This window comes from Acinonyx jubatus, chromosome F2 (genome assembly GCF_027475565.1).
Source record: "Acinonyx jubatus isolate Ajub_Pintada_27869175 chromosome F2, VMU_Ajub_asm_v1.0, whole genome shotgun sequence".
NCBI lineage: Eukaryota > Metazoa > Chordata > Mammalia > Carnivora > Felidae > Acinonyx > Acinonyx jubatus.
This window is the reverse complement of record NC_069394.1, coordinates 17,285,564-17,308,739: the sequence shown is the minus strand read 5'-3', so window position 1 is coordinate 17,308,739 and position 23,176 is coordinate 17,285,564. Positions and strand designations below refer to the sequence as shown.

Here is a 23,176-nt window from a genome sequence, read left to right as displayed (position 1 = left end):
CTGCAGGAAGGAGGAATGGGGCACCCCAGGAACAGCAACCCAGAAGGGAGCCAGCCACAAACACCAAGCCTGCCCAAGATGGCAGCTGGGAGCTGGCCTTCATGGGGTTTGGTTCATGGTCCCATTGTAGGACCATGTGCAATGGCTTCTGAAGCAGACAGGAAAGTTGCTCAGCCCAAACATGAGTCTCAGTGCCATGAGACTCAGTGCAGTGCCATTGGGCCCAAACCCTGGGCACCTCGGCAGTAGCCTGGAGACAGAGGCCCTATGGGTCACCTTGCAAAGACAACACCCCGTTTGCCTTAGAGTCTAGGGAAAGAGCTTTGACCCAGGCTCAGTGACTCTGCAGGGGGTCTGATCTGGGCAGTATTGAGATAATAATAATAGTAGGATAGTAAGAGAAGTAGTAATAATAGTGATCGAGTTTAATCATAAGACTCTTTGGGAACTTAGAATGTGCTAATTACTGCTCTGAACACACATATGGTAACTCATTTAATACATCTACTAAATGGAGGTAATGTACTCATGATACTTATCACATGTTAGGAATATTATCAAGATGACACATGTGAAATTGATGATAAGGATGATAACTATAGTAATAATAACAGTGGTGTTGATGGAGGTGATGCTGATGGAGAGGTGCTATTAATAGTGGTAATGGCATACACATTACAGTGCGGCAGGTAAAGATATAGATTTGGAGTTTCACAGGGACCTAGGTTCAAATTCCAGCTCCATACTCATGGTATGATCTTAGGCAATTAACTTCAATGAGTCTCAGTTTCTTCATCTGTGAAATGGGAATAATATTTCCCTCATGGTGCTATTGAGAAAAGTGCATGTCAGTTTCTTAGCACAGTACCTGACACTGGCTGCACCCTGGCTGCTACGGAAGAGGGCACGGGGCTTGGGGGGGGGGGGAGTGGGGGTGGGTAATGGGTGGGGAGGGGCAACAGCAGCAATAAAAATAGCAAAAATGGGGTTCCCTGAAAACTCTCTTGCACTGTTGGTGAGAGTGAAAACTGGTGCATTCCCTCTGGAAAACGGTGTGGAGTTTCCTCAAAAAATTAAAAGCAAGACTACCCTACAACCCAGCAATTGCGCTTCTAGGTATTTATCCAAAGGATACAAAACTGCTGATTTGAAAGGGAACGTGCACCCCAATGTTTATAGCAGCGCTATCAGCAATAGCCAAAGTATGGAAAGAGCCCAAATGTCCATCGACTGATGAATGGATAAAGAAGATGTGGAATACTAGGCAGCAATGAAAAACACCGAAATCTTGCCATTTGCAACAACATGGATGGAACTGGAGGGTATTATGCTAAGTGAAATAAGTCAGAAAAAGACAGATCTATGATTTCATTCATATGTAGAACTTGAGAAACTTAACAGATGAACATAGGGGAAGGGAAGGAAAAATAAGATAAAAACAGAGAGGGAGGCAAACCATAAGAGACTCTTAAATACAGAGAACGAACAGAAGGTTGATGGGGGGGGTAGACGGTGGGATAAATGGGTGACGGGCCTTAAGGAGGGAACTTTTCGGGATAAGCACTGGGTGTTGTAGGTAAGAGGCAAATCATTGGGTTCTACTCCTGAAGCCAAGACTACACGGTATGTTAACCAACTTGAGAATAAGAAAAGAATAAAAATAAGAATAAGAATAAGAATAAGAATAAGAATAAGAATAAGAATAATCAAATTCCCAGTAGATGTCAAGAGGTCTCCCAGGCAGGGAGGGCGTCACCTCCTGATCACACTCTGCACAGCTGTTCCAGCAGAGACAACCTTAAGGGCCTTCACTTCGAGAGGATGTTTTTAATTTGGCAACGTTTAGACTCGAGTATGCAGGGAGGCCTTCTACACCCACCACAACTCAGGCGCCACTCCTTAACTATTAACCAAGGTGGCTCCAGCCAAGCAAGGAAACAGACAAAGGTTATCTCTGGAGATGTTATGTCACCCTCTCACCTTGGCCCTGGCACCGCATGGCCTGAGCCTGACTCCTTGTCTGCTGGGACCACGATTGCCTTGCGCCATTTCCTTCCCCCTCCCAGACCCACAGACTCCCAGACCGTTGCTTTAACCCTTTTATGTCTAGCCAACATCTGTCATTTGAGGTTCTATGACGTCAAAGTGAATGATCATAATAATCATAAATAGCTTGCGTGTACTGTGTTTACTATGCTGCATGGGTTAGTTTATTCAGTCCTCACAACTACCCTGTGAGTTGGGTAGAATTATTAGCCCCATTTTGTAGGTGAGGACACTGAGGCTCAAAGGGCTAAGTAACTTTCCCTAGGTCATACAGCTCATAAACTGCATAGTGGGTACGTTATTTGACATACGTTCGATCTTGGATCCCAGGCTGATTCTTCCATATGATGCTGCCTGTCTTTCAAAGACTGAATCCAGAGGAGCGAGAGTTAATTGAAGAGCCAGGATGGAGGGAGAGTGTTGGGGCTGGGAGGAGAATGCACTTGCCTGACTCTCAGATCCCCCTAGGAAAGCAGCTCTCCTCTACCAGCTTCTCTCTAGACATTGACCTGGCATTACCATGGTCCAATTGACGTGGTCAGTGTCGGTCTCAGAAATGATGCGTCATGCTTTCTGAAAAGACAGACTTAAAAAATAAATAAATAAATGTAGCATGCCCTTTATCTCCGCAGCTCCGCTTCTAGAATTTCATCCTTCAGACATACTTGCACATGTGTGAATTGACATATTTACAGAGTTATTCATTGTTTGTCACAGCACAAATGTGGGAGTAGCCCAAATGTCTGTCATTGGGGAATGGTTAAATAAATTGGGGAATGTGCATATGATGAACTACTCTGCTGCCTAAAATAAATTTAAGAGTAAAGCTCTATCTGCAGGGATATGGAAGTGATTTGTAGGAATACGTAGGAGATGAGAATGTACAACACAATGCTAAGGAAGAAAAGTAATAACAGCATGTATGTTATGTTGCCACTATGTGAACCATGGGGAGGAAGAAGGGTAACTGCAGATGTTTTCCTGTATATGCATAGATGGCCTCTAAATGGGTACGTAACAAACTGGAGCCATCAGTTGCTTTCAGAAAGGGCTCTAGGTGGCTCGGAGGCAGAGGTGGGACAAGGACTTTTTGCTCTGTACCATTATGTACCTTCTGAATTTAGGCACCTTTGCCAAAATTAATTTATCTGTAAAAACATGAATAACCATAAGGGAAGGTTCACGGCACATCAATAAAGTCACTGGACATGACATCAGAGACCTTGAATTTGATCATTGTTCCTGTCACCTTGGAAAAGCTGCTTGATGTTTCTGAATCCAGGTTTCCTCAATTATAAGGCGGGGGGGGGGGGGGATGTGATAACTACTTCCTAGGGATGATCAAAAAGATTAAGAGGCAAAGTGTATTTGGTTATTATTCACTCTCCAGATATTTGTAGAGCACCTACTCTGGGTCAGGCCCTGAGCTCATACTGTATATTAACAAGGCTGGCTTCCCCCCTCCTGCATCATGGGGTTACAGTCTAGTGGGGGGCGGGGGGAAGGCCATGAAATCAATACAGACTTGTGCAGTCGCCTGTTGTCATAAATACTGCAGCGGCTCTGCGAGACAGAATCCCGCTGGGGTTACAGAAGGCCTTTCTGAGACAGGGACACTTAAGCTCAGACCCACAGGCATCTGCTTAGCCAACAGAGGAGGGAGGGGCATTGCAGGTGAGAGGTCTGAGCCAGAAATAAACTTGGAGAGTGCAAGGAACCAAAAGACAATCAAAATGGCTGGGAGCAGCGAGCTCTGGGGGAAGGGCTGGAGGCATGGGGGAATGAAAACATCCTGAGCTTCCAGAAACCATGGCAAGGGCCACGGGTATGTTCCAGGTGCAGCGGGAAACCACTGCGGTCCTACCCAAGGCAGTGTGGCATGGCAGGGAAGGGTGTAGGCTCAGACAACCAGCTTCAAGTTCTGGCTCTCTCTCTTTCTGGCTGGGTGCCCTGGGGCAGCCCCATGCTTCTCAATAAGGAGGCAAACAGTGCCTCTGGTACTGTGTGTGAGGTTCAAGTGCATCCCAGGGGAGCTCTTAGCTCGGCGCCTGGTGCCTTGTACACACTCAGCAGATGGCTTCGCAGCAGCAGCCGCCATAACAGCCGTTGTAGAGCATTTCTAAAAAATCCTTCTAGAGGGACGCTGGGCAAACAGTGGCCCCTGGACCAAATCCAGCCCGCCTCCTATTTTCGTGCTGTCCAGAAGCAAAAAATGCTTTTCACATTTTAACATTGGCTTAAAAAAAAAAAGAAGAAGAAGAAAAAGGAGAATATTTCCTGATGCGTGAAAATCTTATGAAATTTACATTTCAGCAGCCATAAATAAAGTTTTATTGAGACAAAGCCGCTCACATTCATTTATGTATCATCTAAGGCTGTTACTATGCTGTAATAGGATAATTCAGGGGTTGAAACAGAGACTTGTGGCCTGCAAAGCCTAAGGTATTTGCTATCTGGCCCCCTATGGAAAAAATTTGCCAACCCCTGCTCTAGAGAATAGATAAAAGATGCCCAAAGATACAAAGAGCAAGACTGGTTAGGAGGCCCTTGTAGAGTCTGAGCAAGAGATAACAGAGAAAAGGGAGAGACAGAGAGAGTCTGTAGACAATTTTTGGAAACTAGCAAGGGCTCACAAGTATTGGGCTTTACCATATTTGCTACATTGGACACGGTTGTGACTACATCTATCTGTAAGACTTGAGAAGCTTTTGAGGTTTGGTTATCAGCTCCGACATGTTGTAATTAGAGGGCACTTGAGAACAGCAGAGGATGATTCCAGATTCCGGCTGACCGACAAGCTGATGGCATCACAGATATGTAATGTGGGCATCCTCTGGGCAAGCCCAGCATTGGGCTGTATAAATAGAAGCCAGTGGTCATCAGGAAGTATTCCTGGGGCTGAAGTCATCCTCCTTTTACACTGTCACGGCAGACCCCAGGCAAGTGCTGGGTTCACGTCTGTGCCCACAACCAGCTTGAGGCAGGAGAACACAGTGGTGTTGAGAGAGAAGCCAGAACGTTGGCTGGGTAACAGCTGTGAAAAAGGTAAAACAACTGGGATTATCCAGTAATGGTAGGTACCACGTATTAGGCACCCACCATGCCCCAGTGTGGCTGCAAGCTCTTCACGTGACTCGTTTCATTTAATCCTCATGAGTACCATTAATTACATTGTCACTACCACCATTGTCTCCATTTCACAGATGAGGACAAAGAAACACAAGGGGAACTTGCCCAAGGCAGCAAAACTAGTAAGTGGAGGGGTCAGGATTCCATTCCCAGACATCTGGGTCAAGAGCTCCCATACTTAACCACTATGCCTCATTACCTCTCTTTTCCAGCTGTCAGGGAGAGGAGAAGACTATGGGTCATTTAGGAGTAACATTTAGGCCCCTTTTGTTACTTCCCCTCACAACTCCCAGGGATTAAAATATTTTGTCTACCAGATAGCATTTATTATGTAATGACCACCTCAGTGTTTTCTTGAAGTCATATGTGGCCATTGATCCTTGCTTATCAGCATGTAATGCCAACCCTCCCCCCTCCCCAATATGCACATGAGTGAGTGAGCAGGCGCACATGCACACACACACACACACACACACACACACACACACACACACAATTCAGTCTTATCAGGGATGGATTAGGATTTCCAATGGGCTTTTTTACAACCTGCAGGTAACTCTCAAAGCACCCACGTCACCATCCTATGGGCTCTAGACAAAGGACCACTGCCTGGATACATAGCTCAGGCCCTGTCCAGCTCTTCCTGACCTATCACCACTTAAAACCCAACTGAGTGGTATGGGTATGATTATCTGCATAAGAAACAGAAATTAGACATACCACCACCAAGAATAATAATTCTAACTGCCATTTATTAAGTGCAATGTGCCTTCAATCTAACCCTCTCAACAACCTGTGGGTTGAAGTAAATTGGTGGATATTGTTAGCCCTATTGTGCACAAAGGAAACAGAGCGTCAAAGTTGTCCTTACCACATGAACATCAGAGAGAAAACGTCTGCGTCAGTATTTACACACAGGACTGCCTGACTCTGAACCCTGCTCCTAACTCCAAGGCCACAGCAAGGAATTCAGAAGTATCCCAGAAGGAGCTCAGTTCATTAGATATTTACTGATCACATACTATGTGCCCGGTACTGCAGTAAGTCTTGGAGATCCAATATGACAGAAACGGTCCCTGCCTCATAAAATTTAGAGTTCAATTAATACAACTGTGGAGTTATTCATTCAACAAACATTTATTGAAAGTCTATATGCCAGATCCAGACACAATTCCAAGTGTTTGAAGATGCAGCAGTGAATTTAGAGTCTTATGCTTGGACCTCCAGATGGGACGCGCCTGCCCAGCCCTCCCGGGAGTCATCCAGCTGTTGGCGGGAAGTCTGGCCTGCTGTGGGGGCAGTCACCCATCCTGGCACTTACCAAAGTCACAGCCCAGGAGCAGGTCAGAGAAGGGCGGGCTGCTTTATCCCCAGTTGTGCTGAATCCCTGGAGCTCTGCAATTATTATGCGGGGTGTGGGGAAGTTCTCTTCACAAGGGCTCCAAAGGAGATGAACCCTACTCTTTCATTAAAAAGTAACTGTGTCAATGTGGTGAGCATACCAAAATGTATAGAGTCATCCAATCACTGTGCTGTACCTTGAAATGAATGTAACATTGTGTGTCAACTATACCTCAATTAAAAACAGCATCACCCTGTCACAGGGAAGGGGAAGCAGAAGATTCCAACCACAAAAACTAGAAATCAATTACAGTGAGATAACAGAAAAATCTCCAAATACTAGAAAACTAAAAAAAAAAAAAAAAAAAAAAAAAAAAAAAAAAAAAATTTAAATATAGAACTTCATCAAAATTAAAATTTTTGCTCTGTGAAAGACCATGTCAAAGTATAAAAAAACAAGCTAGAGAGTGGGAGAAAATATTTGCAAACCATATACCCAACAAAGGAGTGCTATTGAGGGTATATAAAGACTTCTCAAAACTCAAAAGTGTAAAAACATACAATCCAATTAGGAAACGGGCAAGAGACACAATGAGACATTTCACCGAAGTGAAATGAATTTGACATTCACAGATGGCAAGTAAGTGCATCAAAAGATGTTCAGTATCATTAGCCATTAGGGAAATGCAGATTAAAGCCACAATGAGATACCACTATACGCCTATTAGAAATGCTAAAATAAAAAATGTTTGCAACACCAAATGTGGGTGAATATGCAGAAACGCTGGGTCACTCATACATTGCTGGTCGAATTATAACATGATATAGCCACTCGAGAAACCAGTTTGGCAGTTTCTTACAAAACCAAAAGTGCACTGGGGCGCCTGGGTGGCTCAGTGGGTTAAGCATTCGACTTCAGTTCAGGTCATGATCTCGTGGTTCTTTGAGTTCAAACCCTGCCTCAAGCGTGCTGACAGCTCGGAGCCTGGAGCCTGGTTTGGATTCTGTGTCTCCCTCTCTCTCTGCCCCTCCCCCACCTCTCAAAAATAAATAAACATTAAAATAAATAAATAAAATATTCTTTAAAAAGCTAAACTAGGGGCGCCTGGGTGGCGCAGTCGGTTAAGTGTCCGACTTCAGCCAGGTCACGATCTCGCGGTCCGTGAGTTCGAGCCCCGCGTCAGGCTCTGGGCTGATGGCTCGGAGCCTGGAGCCTGTTTCCGATTCTGTGTCTCCCTCTCTCTCTGCCCCTCCCCCGTTCATGCTCTGTCTCTCTCTGTCCCAAAATTAAAAAAAAAAAAAAAAAGTTGAAAAAAAAAGCTAAACTAAAAGTGCACTGATCATATGACCCACCAATCTCACTCCTGGGCATTTATCCCAGATGAATGAAGTCTTAGGTTTATACCAAAACCTGTATACAAATGTTTATAGCATCTTTATTCGTAATAGCCAGAAACTAGAAAAGACCCAGATGTCCTTCAACATGTAAATGGTTAAATAAACTGAAACGCATTCATATCAAAGAATACTACTCAAGAATAAAACCTGGGAATGCAAGCTGGTGCAGCCACTCTGGAAAACAGTATGGAGGTCCCTCAAAAAACTAAAAATAGAACTACCCTACGACCCAGCAATTGCACTACTAGCCATTTATCCACAGGATACAGGTGTGCTGTTTCGAAGGAACACATGCACCCCCATGTCTATGGCACCACTATCCACAATAGCCAAAGTATGGGAAGAGCCCAAATGTCCATCGATGGATGAATGGATAAAGAAAATGTGGTATATATATATACTCTGGAGTATTACTCGGCAATCAAAAAGAATGAAATCTTGCCATTTGCAACTACGTGGATGGAACTGGAGGGTATTATAGTAAGTGAAATTAGTCAGAGAAAGACAAAAATCATATGACTTCACTCATATAAGGACTTTAAGAGACAAAACAGATGAGCATAAGGGAGGGGGGACAAAAGAGAAGAGACTCATAAATGTGAAGAGCAAACTGAGGGTTACTGGAGGGGTTGTGGGAGGGGGGATGGGCTAAATGGGGAAGGGGCACTAAGGAATCTATTCCTGAAATCATTGTTGCACTATATGCTAATTTGGATGTAAATTTTAAAAAAGAAAAAAGAAAAGAAAAGAATAAAACCAAATTATTAGTACATGCAACAACCCGTTTGAATCTCCAGAGAATTATTCTGAGCAGAAAAAACCCCAGTCCTAAAAGGTCACATACAGTATGCTTCCATTGAGATAAGATTCCTGAAATGACAAAATTATAGCAATGGTGAGTAGAGTGATGGTTGCCAAGGAAGCGAAGTGGGTATAGATGTAAAAGGGCAAATGGGGGACCCTCTGCTTACGAATCTATAATTATCTCAAAATACAAAATCTTAAAGAAATAACTACAATATAAAAAAATAAACTTCAAATTTCATAGAACAAAAAAAAAAATGTTAAGAGTGCATAAGAAAAACCTAGTGAAATCCAAATAATGCCTATACTAGCACTGTACCAACATCAACTGCTTCCTTTTGGAAAATGTACTAGGATCGTTGGGGGAAGCTGGGGGAAGATTCCATGAGATCTTCCTATACTATCTTTGCACCTTCTTGGGAATCTTAACCTATTTCAAAATAAAAAGTTTTAATTTTTAAAAACCACCCAATAGTCTAATGTTCTTACCTTCAATCAATTCTTAAAAGACCACACACAAATGCAGGTCCTGGTGTCTGTATGTCCAGGTGACCACGAGATAGACATACCCACTGTGCTGGAAAATGTCAGTTATAAATCAGAAATCTCAACTCACAAGTTTCTTTAATTTCTCTAATGCAATTTCATTTGTATTTTGAGCTCCCGTTCAGCCAACGTGGTAGAAATAATCTCAGGCAATTCAGCTCCTGCCCCTTCCTACTTTCCCTGGGGAGATGGCCCAAGTTTTGGGAAACTTACAAAAAGTCTGATATCAATGTGGGGTGAGCGCGGGGTAGGGGAGGAGCACCTTCCTACCTTCAGCATCTCCTGTGCAGACTGCCATCTTCTGGGGATCTGTCATCCATCATGCCTCCGCACAGATCCACACCCCCCGGGCTCCACCTGTAAGGCTACTCGCACCCAACAACACCTTCTAAACCACCTGTATCCGTTTCCTACTGCCGCTGTGAGAAACTACCACAAATTTAGTAGCTTCGAACAGCACAAATGTATTGTTACAGATGTGGAGATCAGGAGGTCAGAAGGCTGAAAGCAAGGGGTCCGCAGGTCTACATTCCTTTGTGGAGGCTCCAGGGGGAATCCATTTTCTTGCCTCTTCCTCTTTCCACAGGCTGCCTGCATTCCCTGGCTCGTAGCTAAAAGACTCCGACCTTACTCATCCATTGTCACATCTCCTCTGGCTCCAACCCTTTGCTGCCCTCTCATAAAGACTCTTGTGATGAGGGTAGGCCCACCCCAACGTGTGCACACAAACAAGTCATGTGAGCACACAATGAGATAGCAACTATCCACAAGCCAAAGAAACATGCCTTAGAGGGATGCCTGGGTGGCTCAGTCCGTTATGCGTCCGACTTGGGCTCAGGTCGTGAGTTCGAGCCCCATGTCAGGATCTGTGCTGACAGCTCGGAGCCTGGAGTCTGCTTCAGATTCTGTGACTCCCTGTCTCTCTGCCCCTCCCCTGCTCGTGCTCTGTCTCTCTCTCTCTCTCTCTCTCTCTCTCAAAAATGAACATTAAAAAAACTTAGAAAGAGAGAGAAAGAAAGAAAGAAAGAAAAAGAAAGAAAGAAAGAAAGCAGCCTCAGAATGAAATCCACCTTGCTGGCACCTTGGTCTTGGGCTCCTAGTCTGCAGAACTGGGAGAAATGAATGTTTGTTTTTTAAGCCCTCCACCCCCATCTGTGGTGCTCAGGTATGACAGCCGGAGCAGACTACCGTAGTCTGCTGGTTGTGTGGGCTGCGTCTCCAGCACCCAGAATGAGGCTGACATACCCACAAAGAGGAAGGGAGTGTTGTGAGGAGTGCCCCCACCCGTGCTAAGACCAGAACAAAGGAGACCCGTGCTCTCAGGGGAGGAAGTGTGAAGCTGGGCCAAACTCTCCCAGAGACTGAAAGGCAGAAGCAGAAGGCAGGAGGTTTTACCGACAACCCCTCCCTCCTCAGGGGAACTAGGAGTGGGGAGAGGCATCCCCTCCACTGTCCTCTGTGACCACGAAAAGTACATGTTCCCATGCATTTATTCATTCAGCATTTACCCAGCATCCATCTTTATCAGTCTTCTATTGGCGTGTGAGGAATTACCAGACACTGAGCAGTGTAGAACAGCACAAATTCATCACTGCACAACATGTAGGGCAGGAGTCTAGACATGGAACCACTGACTTTTCTGCTTGGGGTCTCACTGGGCAAAAAAGAGGTGTCAGCCAGAGCTTCAGGCCTGGTCTGGGTCCCAGGGTGCTCTTCTGAGCTCCGTGGCTCTTGGCAGAATTCATTTCCTTGTGGCTGTAGGACTAAGGTCCCCATTGTCTTGTTAACTATCAGCCAGGGCCTGCGCTCAGCTCCTAGAGGTGGCCCCCAGGTCCTTGCTACATGGGACGCTCCATTGCAGCCACGGAGAACTTCCCCTGTGTGAAATCCCTCTCCTGCTTTGAATGTCTCCGACTTCTTCTTCAACCAGCCAGAAAAATCTGTCTGCTTTTAAAGGGCTCACATGATTAGATCAAGCCTATCCAGATAATCTTCATAATCTCCGGATTTTAAGGTCAACTGATCTGAGGATTTAGTTACATTTGCAATACCTTTTCACAGTAGTGCCTAGCTTAGTGTTAGAATAACCAGGGGTGAGGGATCCTGGGGCCATCTCAGAGTTCTACCTACCACAAACTCCATGTTAGGTAAGGCACGAGGACAGGGATGCCTGGCAAATTACCCATCCCTGAGGGACTCACAGCCAAGTGGCCATGGTAAATACAAAGAAGGGACTGGATTGCAAGGCAGCAATTCTAATTCAAGGAAAATGCAATATTCTGTAGGACTTCAGAAGAGGCAGGTTTCACTCTCCTGGGAGGAGTAGAAGGCTCCCCAAAGGAAATGACGTTTGATTTGAGTCTTGCAGCATAGGAAGCGTGAAGGCATTCCAGGTAGAGGGTGTTCCATGTACAAGGATGGAAAAGACTAGCAAATTTAGGCAGTGACCAGGAACCCAGCGATGCTGAGTCTTAAGAGGACAAGGTTAGAAGAAGGGAGAAAGAAGACTGGGCTAGAAAGCTAGACTGGCAAGATGACCCGTGCCATCCTAGAGAAATGGGAAGCAACGGCCAGATTGTAAGTGGGGAAAAGACCTAGCAAGCTCCGTGTTTTCGGTGACAGCAGGGATAATGAGGGCAGATACGGGAGCCAAGAAAATGAGTTAGTTGGCGTCTACCACATTTCGAGTTCCTCAAACTAACCTTATGCTCTCAGAGGGAACGATACTAACCGATGGATCCATGAGAGGCAGACAGGTGTCAGCGGGGTATGAGACGTGCAGTGCTGGTAACACGTGTGGCGCATGGGATGGTTTCAGATGATGCACGGACACAGCAGTAAATGGCTCTGACTGAGAGAGAGATCTACTGCTTTCCCATTCTCTTTCCATCCTTTTAATTAGCCCCAAAAGAACTTCTCGCTTTGCAGGGAGTCAGTCTTTAACACCTAACACCTTTATCCTCGGGTTCTACCTTCTGCAAATAACAGTATCTAGCTAGATTAATAGCACTGTGTCTCCCCATAGATTACTTTTACTGTTCCTTTCATTTGCTACAATCAGTATTGGATTTTTTTCCACTGGGATAAAAAGCTTTATTATTATTATTATTATTATTATTATTATTATTATCATTATCACATAAGTATGTTTACATTTCAAATGTGATCCAATATAAATTTAAAATGTTATATAAATAATACTGCAGATGTACGTATGCTGCTGGGGCAAAAATTGTGAAGGTGGTTTATGAATGAGTTAATTTGGGACACAGGTGTAAGAGGGAGCAGGCAGGATTTGCGGTCAGTCTAACTTGGGTACAAGTCCCACTTCTAACTTATTAGCTGGACGACCCGTGAATGAATCATAAACCTCTTTGTGCCTCAGTTTCCTCCTTGAGGAGATGACGCACCCTCTCAGAAGGTGGTAATGATTAGATAAAACAAAATGAAAGACTCTTCTAGGTGCCTCATACATGGTAGGCACTTGGATCTCCTGGTGTGCATCTCTGAAGAAGGAAACCTCAGTTTGGGCAACACCAAAAAGGACTTGACTCCAGCACTTACTGAGTATCTGCGTTTGGTAAAAATTACCTGAAGGCATTCATCTGCTTAGTATCTGGGACCTGTGGGCAGGGGCAGTTTTTAGGCTGAATCCAGCTGTTTTGAGAGAAACAATTCATATTAGGAAAAGGTTTTGACTCAGGTTGGCCAGCGCAAGCACCCAGTGTCTTGTCCTGACCTTCTCTATGATCTCAGAATGCTTCTTCCTGCAGAGATCAGTTGGAAGTGGATCTGGAATATTCAGATATATGTGCAAATGAAGATATGTAGAAAATACTTCCCATTTTAGTTATCTAATGCCGTGTAATTAACCACCCCAAAACTTAGTAATGCTGAATGTCTACCATTTTGCTATTATCTCTCACAATTCTGTGGGCTGACTGGGTTACACTGGGTAGTTCTTTTGCTCTGTGTGACATCAGCCAGGGGTGTTGTCACCTGGAAGGCCAATTCGTCTACAGCATCCAAGATGACTCATGTGGCTGTAGTCTGACTGGGTGTTAGCCAGCAATCAGCTGGAGCTGTTGTCCCCTGAACCCTGGTTTTCTTCCATGTGGCCTCTCCATGAAGTTTGGGCTTCTCACAGAATGATGGCAGGATTCTAAGAGGAAGGAAACAGAAACTACCAGTCTCTTAAGGCCTGGGCTCAGATGTCCCAGAATATCATTTACATTCATTCCAAGCAATCACAGGACTAGTCCAGAGTCGAGGGAAGGGGACATAAACTCCACATCTTAATGGTGAAGTAGTTTTCATACAGGGAGGGAAAGGATTGATGGAGGCCAACTTAGAAGACTGTACCACACCTCCTAAAGCTCTCACTTTTTGCAAAGGTTGTCAGTCTAAAATTATGTGTATATTTGAACCCAGCAAATATCTATCTAGGGATTTACCTTAAGGAAGTAATCATGGATGACTCAACACAATGTTGTCCATTGGCGAGGGGGTGGGGGGGATGAAATTACCTAATATTCAACAGTACTGGACCAGTTAAATTCAATGGGGTTTGAGGACAGTGTTTTGAGAGTCTATACCCTGGAAGCAGACAGAGTTAAGCTTAAAGCCCAAATTCACCACTTAAAATTTGGACGACTTAACTACCCTCTGTAAGTCTCAGTTTCTCTAACTGTAGGAGATAAAATATGGGTTTGTTGTGATGAGACATGGAAAAGATTCAACACATAGTGAATGATCACTAAATGTGAATTGCCGTTATTGTTTGTAGTCATTAGTGCTATGATTTTAGTACAAATATTTCTAGATCCCCCCCCATCTCCTGGCACATAACACTTCTATGTCTCCATGTGGGTAACTTTGTGACTAGTTCCAACCAGTAAGTAATAAGTAAAAGTGATATATTACTTCCTGGCTGAACGTTTAATTGTCTGTACAAGATCGTTTTCCTCTTCTAGAATGATTGGCAAAGTCTGATGCATGTGTTGACTGCTTTGTTAGCTGGAGTCCCTGAGTGACTGTGATGGTCAGAGTCTCCTTGCTAACCCTTCACGGACAAGTAGCAAAAGCAAGAAATACAGCGGTTTTAAGTTACGGATCTCAGGGGGTTATTAGTTACTGCAGCATATTTTAGCCTGTCCTGACTAGTCAATGCTGTTTTTGTCATTCAACCTTGCAGTGAACAACAGTATTATGATCCCATTAAATGTAGCATATAAAAAAGGTATTTAAATTCTTAATGACAACGGGTGGCTGGGTGGCTCAGTTGGTTAAGCGTCTGACTCTTGATTTCAGCTCGGGTAATGATCTCACGGTTCGTGAGATCAAGCCTCAGGTCAGCTCTGAACTGATAGTGCAGAGCCTGCTTGGGATTCTCTCTCTCCCCCTCTCTCTCTCTGCCCCTCCCCTGCACGTGCACTCTCTCTCTCTTTCTCAAAATAAATAAACTTAAAAAAATTCTTAACAACAAGAAAAAATAGTCCTTATATAAGGGCCACCTTCACTATAGAGGGTTCACTATACACAGGGACACTTAAAATATGTTTGTATTTCTCTCCCACCAGATTCCCTTCATCACTCATCCAAATATCAGCTCGACAAAGAGGCTATTTCTTTCTATCCTTTTACCAAGCTTTATTCATGTTCATGGAATTTATCACTACCTGTTGTATTACCTATTTACTTATCATCTGGATCCAATATAAGCTGTGTATCCCAGGTCCTAAAAACAGTGTGTGAAACAAAGTAGACAATTTTTTAATTTAATGTAGGCATACATATATAGCAAAATGTTCATTGTGCTTTTTTCGCGGTTGTAAAATTGAGTGCTATCTATCCATTTCTCTAATGTATTCATTTTCGCTATGCATTCTTGCAACAAATATTTTATTTATGTGAATTTTTGACATTTTCAATGATTAATATGTATTATTTTCACATGAGAAATGATAATAATAGGTAACATTTACTGAGCACTCACCATGGGTCAAGCACTAAAGCTCAATACTTTACATGAATTATCTCAACCTCCCTGGGAGTCAGGTATAATCATCATCCCCATTTAGTATTCACAGATAAGGATACTAACATTTAGAGAAGTTAAATGAACACCGGGGCTGGAATTCAAACCCCAGAGCCTCTATGCTATAGCCAAATAACTAACTTGACAATGTATACATCAGGATGCACATATAAGCTCATTATAAAGAATAAATAGGAACATTCACACACGTTGTCTCATTGGAAGCTCACAAAAATGTTATGAAGGTAAGCCAGCAGGCATTATGATCCCCACTTCAAAGACCGAGTCTTGGGCCCATGTGACTGTGTCTTGCCATCTGCCTCCTACCACATCTTTGCAACAGGTGTTTCCTCCCCCCCCCCCCCACCATACTTGGCTATGCACATCTTTTTTAGCTCCGTTGCATACTGACAGAAGACACAGTTCTGTTTCTCAGGGGCAAGCTTGGGGCTTTGTTGCTTATGAGCAAATCTGCATGGGGATCAATATAAGCCAGAAGTTAGGAGACCCACGTTCTGGTCGTGGCACTGTCACCAACTGAGAGCCTCAGTTTTCCCGCCTGTGAAATGAGCTGGTTGAAGAAACAGATCCCTAAGGCCGATGCCGAGCTAATGCTCTGCAGGCTGAGAATCCAAAGGAGGAGGGACCAGTGATGTTCTTCCCCATCAGACTCAAAGCCCAGGCACCCCATAGAAATAGAAGCCTGGACCACAGGAAATGAAGTGCTTAGCAAAGATCATTCTCGGTAAACAGAAAATGTATACAGTCTCTCTCTTTTTTAAAGTTTATTTATTTATTTTGCGAGAGAGAGAGAGAGAGAGGGAGAGAGAAAATCCCAAGAAGGTTCAGCACCGTCAGTGCAGAGTCCGATGCAGGGCTCAAACTCACGAGCGGTGAGATCATGACCCTGGCTGAGATCAAGAGTCAGACACTTAACTGACTGAGCCACCCAAGTGCCCCAGAAAATGTGTACAGTCTTGAACAGAATTGGCTCCCTATTACTGGATGAGCCCTGACAAGAACACCACTTCATTCATTCATTTCACAATCACTTATTGTGCACCTATGTACAATGCCCCAGGCAGGCTTTTAAGCACTGGAATATGATAGTGAATGAAACAAAGTACCTGCTTACAGAAACCTTACGTTATAGTGGAGAGACAACAAGCAAATGAATAAGCACATATAAAATAGCATATGATAACAAAGACCTTGCCAGGTGATAATTCTCTTCCAGGATATTGCAAAAGAGAGTCTGATAGGGCCATACTTTGGTCCCCTTTTGATACAATAGCAAATGGTGAAAAGGGGCACAGAAATAGCATTAGCCTTGCAGTTAGAAGACCTGGTATCAAATCGTGGTTCTGAATCTAGTCTGAGAACTTGAAAACTACTACACACTGTATACCATCATTGCAACCTCAGTAGCTTCAGCGACCTTCTCTGTAAGACATAGATGGTAGCATCCACCGTGCGTACCTTACAGGAATGCTGCAAGGACCAAGCCAGACTGTGAAGTCGGAGAACTAGCAAGCTCTGAGTTCTCCTGACTTTGTAAACTCTCTGTTCTACACTCCGGGCAGGTTCAGATTTCTGCTAAGTCAAGCTCCTGCTATAAACTTGAAAACATCAAGTCCCAGCTTTGATCCTACCAAGGATATGGGATTCCATCTCAAAGCACAAGACATTTTGTATCAAACCACGGAGTGAGGGGTTGCAGACATGTGAGGAAACAGCATCTGCCTAGCTTGCTTCCTTTTTTCCTCCACTTGCAGGTATTTGGCAAGGCAATCCGAATATTCCAAAAGGTCACCCTCTATCTCGCTTCTTTAGAAGTTGTGTCCGTAGTGGCTGTTCTGTGCTACAGTTGGTAAATTGATATTTAATACTTTTCACTTCTGAATCTTACAATGGAAAAATTAAATAAATGTAACATGTGCAAGGATATATACCAAAATTATAACCAGTACCTGTTTGGACTGCTGATAATTGCTTTCTTCTTCTTGCTGACTTCTCTGTATTTTGTGCTTGCTTTTTTCATTCATTTAAAACATATTTACCTAGGGATCAGACAGCTGGAAGGGGCGATCCTGCCATTCACATCTTAATTCCAAGTCTTTCTGCTCTGCCACCTTTCCTTTGTGTTTATAAACCAGTGTGGATTTGTTGTCGTTTGATTAGGGGCCCCTCGGGGATAATGCTATGTTTTTGGTTTCTTCTCCGCCTGCAATTTCTAAATTTGCAAGACTTCCCAGCCGGGCCTGGTTCTCACCCAATTAAGAACAGAAGCTGTTTTCTCCCCACCGGGCATCTATAAAACACCATGATGGACTCTTGTCCTTCCTCGGTTTTGAAGCCACTAGACAAAGATTTGAATCCAAATTCAAATTGGCTGGGTGACTTCGGAGAAGCGTCTTAACCTCTCTGAACAGCAGTTTTGCCATTTGTAAGATGAGGGAGACAATACACGCAGGGTAGGTGGTTCTAAGGATTTGACAAGCTAATGCATATAGGAAGGGCTGGCCCCGAGTAGAGCCTCAATATGTGATTGCTGTTAATGAAAGTAGTCTTGGGAAACACTAGATGCGGTTCTAGGCTGGGGGATGGGGGAGAGGAATTCAGATTGTTACCAAAAGGTAGAATCATGCAATCAAGAACTCTGGCTCAGGCCTCTAATGAACTCAGTTCTGAGCCTCGACTTCCTCCTCTGTAAAATGGGCATGATAATGTAACTTACCTTAACAGTGGTTCTCAAAAGGTGATCCAAGGACCCTGGAGGCCCCCAAGGCTCTTTCAGGGGTCCCTAAAATCAAAAATCATTTTCATAATAGGGCAAAAATATTACTTTCCCTTTTCACTCTCATCCTCTCACACATAAACAGTTTTCCCAAGGCTCTATGACCTGTCATGGTTGTCATTGCTCTGACGGCTAACGGAAAGTGTGTCTGTAAATCCCTGTTTTCATTTTTTTCAATTGAATTTCTAATACGGTAAACGTCAATAGGTATACAGCTCACATGGGCAAAAGCTATTTGGGGCCCTCAATAATTGTAAGAGTTTAAAGAGAACTGAAACAAAACATTGTAAGAATTGCTGCCCGATAGAGTTGTTGGAAAGATTAAGTAGCAATTGGCATATGGCGGACAAAGCACTCCATAAACATTACCTTTACCATCATGGATTCCAAAGCTCCTGAATCATATCAGATAAGGGTCCATCTACTCCACCTACGCGTAGAGCAAATTGAAATCATAGCACTTAATGCAAAGTCACCCTTGGTTTATTCCCTGCTGTTTGTTTAGGTAGTGAAAGTTCAGTCCATGTTAAACTTTGAACAATTTGCAGACAGCAGCACATCAGAAACCTCCACAGTGTCCATGACATAGAAGTGACCTGTAGACAGGGGGACTTGGTGGACAGTCCAGAGGACTACCCTGCTTGGCTCAACCCTGCCCCTTCCCACCCTGTTAATCTCTCACCAGCCAGAAGCAGATGGTAACAAGGTAGGGGCACAGGAAACTTGACTTATAGAAAATGCTCCTAAGTGATGGACCATCAAGAGGAGATGCAGTCTCAAAATGGGAACAGTTTCCTTAAGGCTTCCATAATTTCCGAGGAAACAAACTGAGAGCTGCACTTACTTTGGGGCACGGGGAGCGAAATGACTTGGAAGAGTCAAGGGTAAGCAATATAAAATTATTAAATTTGGCAGGGGGGTCCTTTTTTCCCCCTGTATTCTTCTGGCACACCCTTGGGGGAAGAAATATAAAACAGTATTCTTAGATTCTCATGTTTATGGCAAATACATTAGGATCTTAGAAGTTATCAAATGAGTCTGAGAAAGATGCAACACGATCTGGGTCATGGTCTGCGAAGAAGTTCTTAATGAATACGTTAAGAGCTGCATCAGCGATACGATGCATCGCTTCTTGGGTCTGTGAGCATCACACAAGAGACCCCTCCCAGGCCAGGGCCTTGTTGTCTGCGTCATTAAAAAAAAACAAAAAACAAGAAACAAAAAACCACCACCAACAAAAAAACAAAACCAACAGACAGACCCCACATGAGCAATAACCGAACAAACAGGTGCAGACCAGTAAGAAAATTTTGCATATGAGCTATTTTTATTGTCAAAACTTCTGGAGACCCAAGGAGCTCTGTTAGAGAAATTGGAGCCCCAGGGGAGACCCTAGAAAAACGTTGTTCAGCCAGTTTCTTGTCCCCAGTCTAGAAAACGAAAATGTCAAAAGGTCACCCAGTGCCTTGGCCACGCAGTCAGCCCCCCAGGCCAGCCGTCCCCACTCCAGTCCCCGTCCTCGCCTCTGGCCACTCCGCCGCGCACGGCCACCTGTTGCGGTCCTGGCGCCCAGAGCTGCGTCGCAAACCGCCGCTAGAGTTCGTTCTAATTCCCCGGAGCAGAGGCTGGCCGGGAAGCCCCGACGCTCCGCGCCTGCTAATCCTCAGGGCGGGCGGGGACTTCGCAGAGCCTCCCAGCCCCAGGCTCCCTTTGTTTTCTCGCTGCGCTCAGACTGTCAGAAGTAGACCCCAGACAACATCCCTCGGCCCGGTTCTGCTAGTGCACGCCTGCGCCCAGCTCAAGCCGGGAAAGGCTGACGCGTCCACATGCCCTTGGAGGGGAACCGGGTCCGTCCGGGCAGGAATGTGCGGCGCCGACAGGTTGCCCGCTGAGATTCCGAAGCGTCCCCGGGATCCGAATTCCTTAGGGCTCCTCAGCGTAGCACTGCTGCAGGAACGCCGCGCCCAGAACGCAAGTTCACGGGTACCGCGCCGCAAGCGAAGGGCAGCGAGATCTTGGCCCGCCCGTACTCTAAAACGCCCGAGGGGAGCCAGGGGGCGGCAGTTAGGGATCTCTTCCCGCCGGGAACGCCAGAGTCCCAGTTCCGAAAGCGACCCGCCCAGCTTCCGAGGGACTTCCCTGCGAGCGCCGCAGGGGTGTGCATTTCTCCGAGTCTGAGAATCCCAGCGAACGGCGGCCCGACAAGAGTTTAAGTCAGCTCCCGGGGCGTCTGTTTGTTTATTGGCTCTTAAGGGAAAAAGTTTGAGGATCTTTAACTAACCTCAGACCTGGCGCAAGCGCAAATCTCCGAATCTCCCCAGCAAAAGTCATCTCATTTCAAGTCGTTATATAAGTGGGGGCTCTTTCTCACCCTCCCTACCCCAAGCCCTCTTATTACTATTCCAGGAGCAAAAACGTGTCTCGCTTTAAAAAAAAAAAAAAATTTTTTTTTTTTCAGTTATTATTTCCCTGAGCCGGGAGAAGGGAGAAAGCGCAGGCAGCGCCCTGGGCGCGTGGCGGCCCCACCCGAGCACGACCCCTCGTGCTGCGAGAGGGACGCGGGGATCTGGGGTGCCACCCGCTCAGGGCCAGCAGCCGCGCCCCGCGGTCCCTCCGTCTGCCACTCCACGTGGTCAGGATCAACAGTTTGTTGAGCTCATCAGTGACACCTTGAACTTTTCATAAAGAAAATGGGTATTGCACCAGGAGGGTTTGGCCGCGGCCGCCGGGCCGGGTCGTGCTTAATATTCAATGATCTCGCTCGCGCCTCCCCCTCCTCCCCTCGCAGAAATTCCACCGAGTCCGTTACTGGGCTCAGACTTTTAAGTTAATTTACTGCCCACCCCCCCCCCCCCAACCTCGGCTAGTAACCAGCGCCTTTAGGGCTAACCTCCCCCCCAGCTCCCGCCTGAAAATGACATTTCGCCGGCGTCTCCGGAGGGGGCTGAATTTCACTTTGTAACTTTCTGCGGAACCCGAGCCCGGGTGGCAGCTCGGGTGGTGGTATCGTATGCAAATACGCATGCTGACGTTACAGATCATGTGGGTTTTGGCGTAGATTCCCCACTGATCGAGACATTTTTTTTTCCCCTTTTTTTCCTTCTTTTTTTTTTTTTTTTTTTTTCTTTTTAAAATTTTGGCCACTGTTCCCCGTACGGGGGCTTTTCCTGTCCGTCTGTCTGGCAGGCTGGCCGTGCCCCTCTTTCCCACGGAGCCCGAGCCCGGCGCCCGGTGGGGAGTGGGGAGTGGGTGGGGGGAGCCAGCAGAGTTCCATTTTGGAACGCCCGTGCCGCGTCTCCGCGCTCCCAGCCCGGGTCCCCGCGTCCCCAGCCCCGGCGCAGGTAAGAAACTTCGCCTCGGCGCCCGGCACCCCCCGCCCGGCGCCGCCAGCCCCGAGCCCCGCACGCCGGGCGCCGGCCACTCCAGCCCAACTTTCCCACCGCCGCCGCCGCTGCCGCGGCTCCCGAAAATGTGTTGTTAATGGGACTTGGCCGGGTTTGTGATTGGAAGAGGGGGTGCGGAGAGGGGGGGGGGTGCGGGCCCTTTCGGCGGGTGGGAGGAAAGAAGAGGATCCGGAGGTGGGGGGAGATTTTTTTTTAAGAGTTTTGATTACAAGTTTGGATAAATGGGAGCCAGACCGAGGAGGAGGAGGAGGAGGAAAAACATGTCTACGTTTCCCTATGTCGACATAAGCCACAAAAAAATATGGCGTCCGCTTTCGACAGGGCGTTACGTAGACCCGACTCTGTTTTTATTTATTTATTTCGTGGCCGGCGCCCTCCCCTCCGTGGCCCAGCTGCGGCGCTTTGTGCAAACGGGGCAGGTCCCGCGGGGACTCCGGCGGGACGTGGCCCCGGCCCGGCGGGTTTGGCGGAGGGGGGGGGTCTGCGTGTGCGAGCTGCCCTCCCTCCCCCGCGCTCCCCTCTTCTCCCCTCTCCCGGTGACGATTCGCCGTACTGTGGTGGCAGGAAGCATGACGCCGTGGGCTGAGGCTGCCTCTGCTCTCGTCGCCGCCGGTGGCTGCGGGCGGCCGCCCGAGCTACCTGCCGGGGGGCAGGGCCGGAGCGCGGCGCGGGCCCCACGCCCGGCTCAGGTGGCGGGGCGCCCGCGTGTGTGTGTGGGGGGGGGGGTCCGGGGGTGGATCCCCCCCCTCGCTGTCCGCCGCCGGCCGGCCCACGCCCGCGGCCGCCTCTGCCAGCCGAGCCCACGCTCGCCCCCGGAGCGGCAGCTGGCGCTGTGGCGTCCGCCCCACGAGAGGTTCATCTTTGTTGGTGTTGCGGCGTCTTTGTGGCTTCCCCGGGACTTGGTATCCTCGCCTTTGCAAACTTGCCCTTTCCCCCGGCCGCTCTGCAGGAGGCTGCGGAGACGGAGAGCAGCGGAAAGTTGGAAACCAGTGAGCATCACAGGACGGTCCCCTTGGCCCCCGTAGCTGTGCGGAGAGCTCGGAGGCGGAGGAGGAGGAGGGTGGCTCCTTAGGCTGGGGAGAAAACTTGGGGAAGCCAAGTTGTGATTTGCTCGGGCTTCCACCTGATTGATCGGCTTCAAAGCCAGTGGGGTCTCTGCCTGCCTTCAGCTGTTTGGGGATGGCCTTTTGTTTGTCCGGAGGTGGGGAGGGGGAAGGTGGGGGAATGGCGACTTTCCCTGGACCCGTCCCCTTTGGAAGAGGTATTGCCCGGCGGGCCCCGGGGTCCCCTGAGTCTTGTCAGGCCCTAGAGTTCTCCCCCCACCTGATCTCTGATGATCTCCTTATCTCCCAAGTTAGCAGCTCACCAGGTCTGAGGCAGGCCCCGATGGGCAGGTTTTGGAGGGGCAGGAAGTCCCCCTCTTCATCCCCTGGGTAGTTCAGACCTACACTTACCCTCTTAAAACATCACACACACACATACACACAGGCACACACTCTCAGACTTGCAATACACTCACACTCCTTTATGTAGAGCAGAAATTAATGCCTGTTGAAGTGAAGGGGGTGAGGTTCTGAGGGCTCTTCAAGATTTCAGTCAAAAGGTGATTTTCTATTTATGAGGGCCCTGAGTTTAAGCAGTTCAGTCCCAGGGCAGTAATGTCAAAAAGCATTT

The 23,176-nt window shown here is 46.6% G+C and overlaps 1 protein-coding gene and 1 long non-coding RNA gene across 13 annotated transcripts in view; one reads left to right on the top strand and one right to left on the bottom strand.

Annotated features, from left to right (window-relative positions):
* Window positions 1–1,812: 1,812 nt before the first annotated feature.
* On the bottom strand, window positions 1,813–20,925 carry LOC113600587 (uncharacterized). 11 transcript variants are annotated; one of them, XR_008292674.1, is made up of 10 exons: window positions 18,468–18,790; window positions 18,039–18,104; window positions 13,264–13,426; window positions 13,004–13,056; window positions 12,856–12,921; window positions 9,535–12,115; window positions 9,208–9,295; window positions 8,696–8,784; window positions 6,497–6,713; window positions 2,661–5,080 (listed from the first exon to the last, which is right to left on the bottom strand). It is a non-coding gene; the product is annotated as an uncharacterized LOC113600587 (long non-coding RNA). The 11 variants fall into 11 exon arrangements; XR_008292668.1 differs by adding an exon at window positions 1,813–2,632 and having other exon boundaries at window positions 4,696–5,080; window positions 8,696–12,115; XR_008292673.1 differs by having other exon boundaries at window positions 2,660–5,080; window positions 8,696–9,295; window positions 18,468–18,792.
* Window positions 20,926–20,959: 34 nt separating this feature from the next.
* Window positions 20,960–23,176, top strand: part of ZHX2 (zinc fingers and homeoboxes 2) — a 162,178-nt gene continuing 159,961 nt past the window's right edge. For both annotated transcript variants that reach the window (XM_027063972.2, XM_053208308.1), the window contains exon 1: window positions 20,960–21,439. The gene's annotated coding sequence lies outside the window, so the exon portion shown is untranslated. The remainder of the gene's footprint in view (window positions 21,440–23,176) is intronic.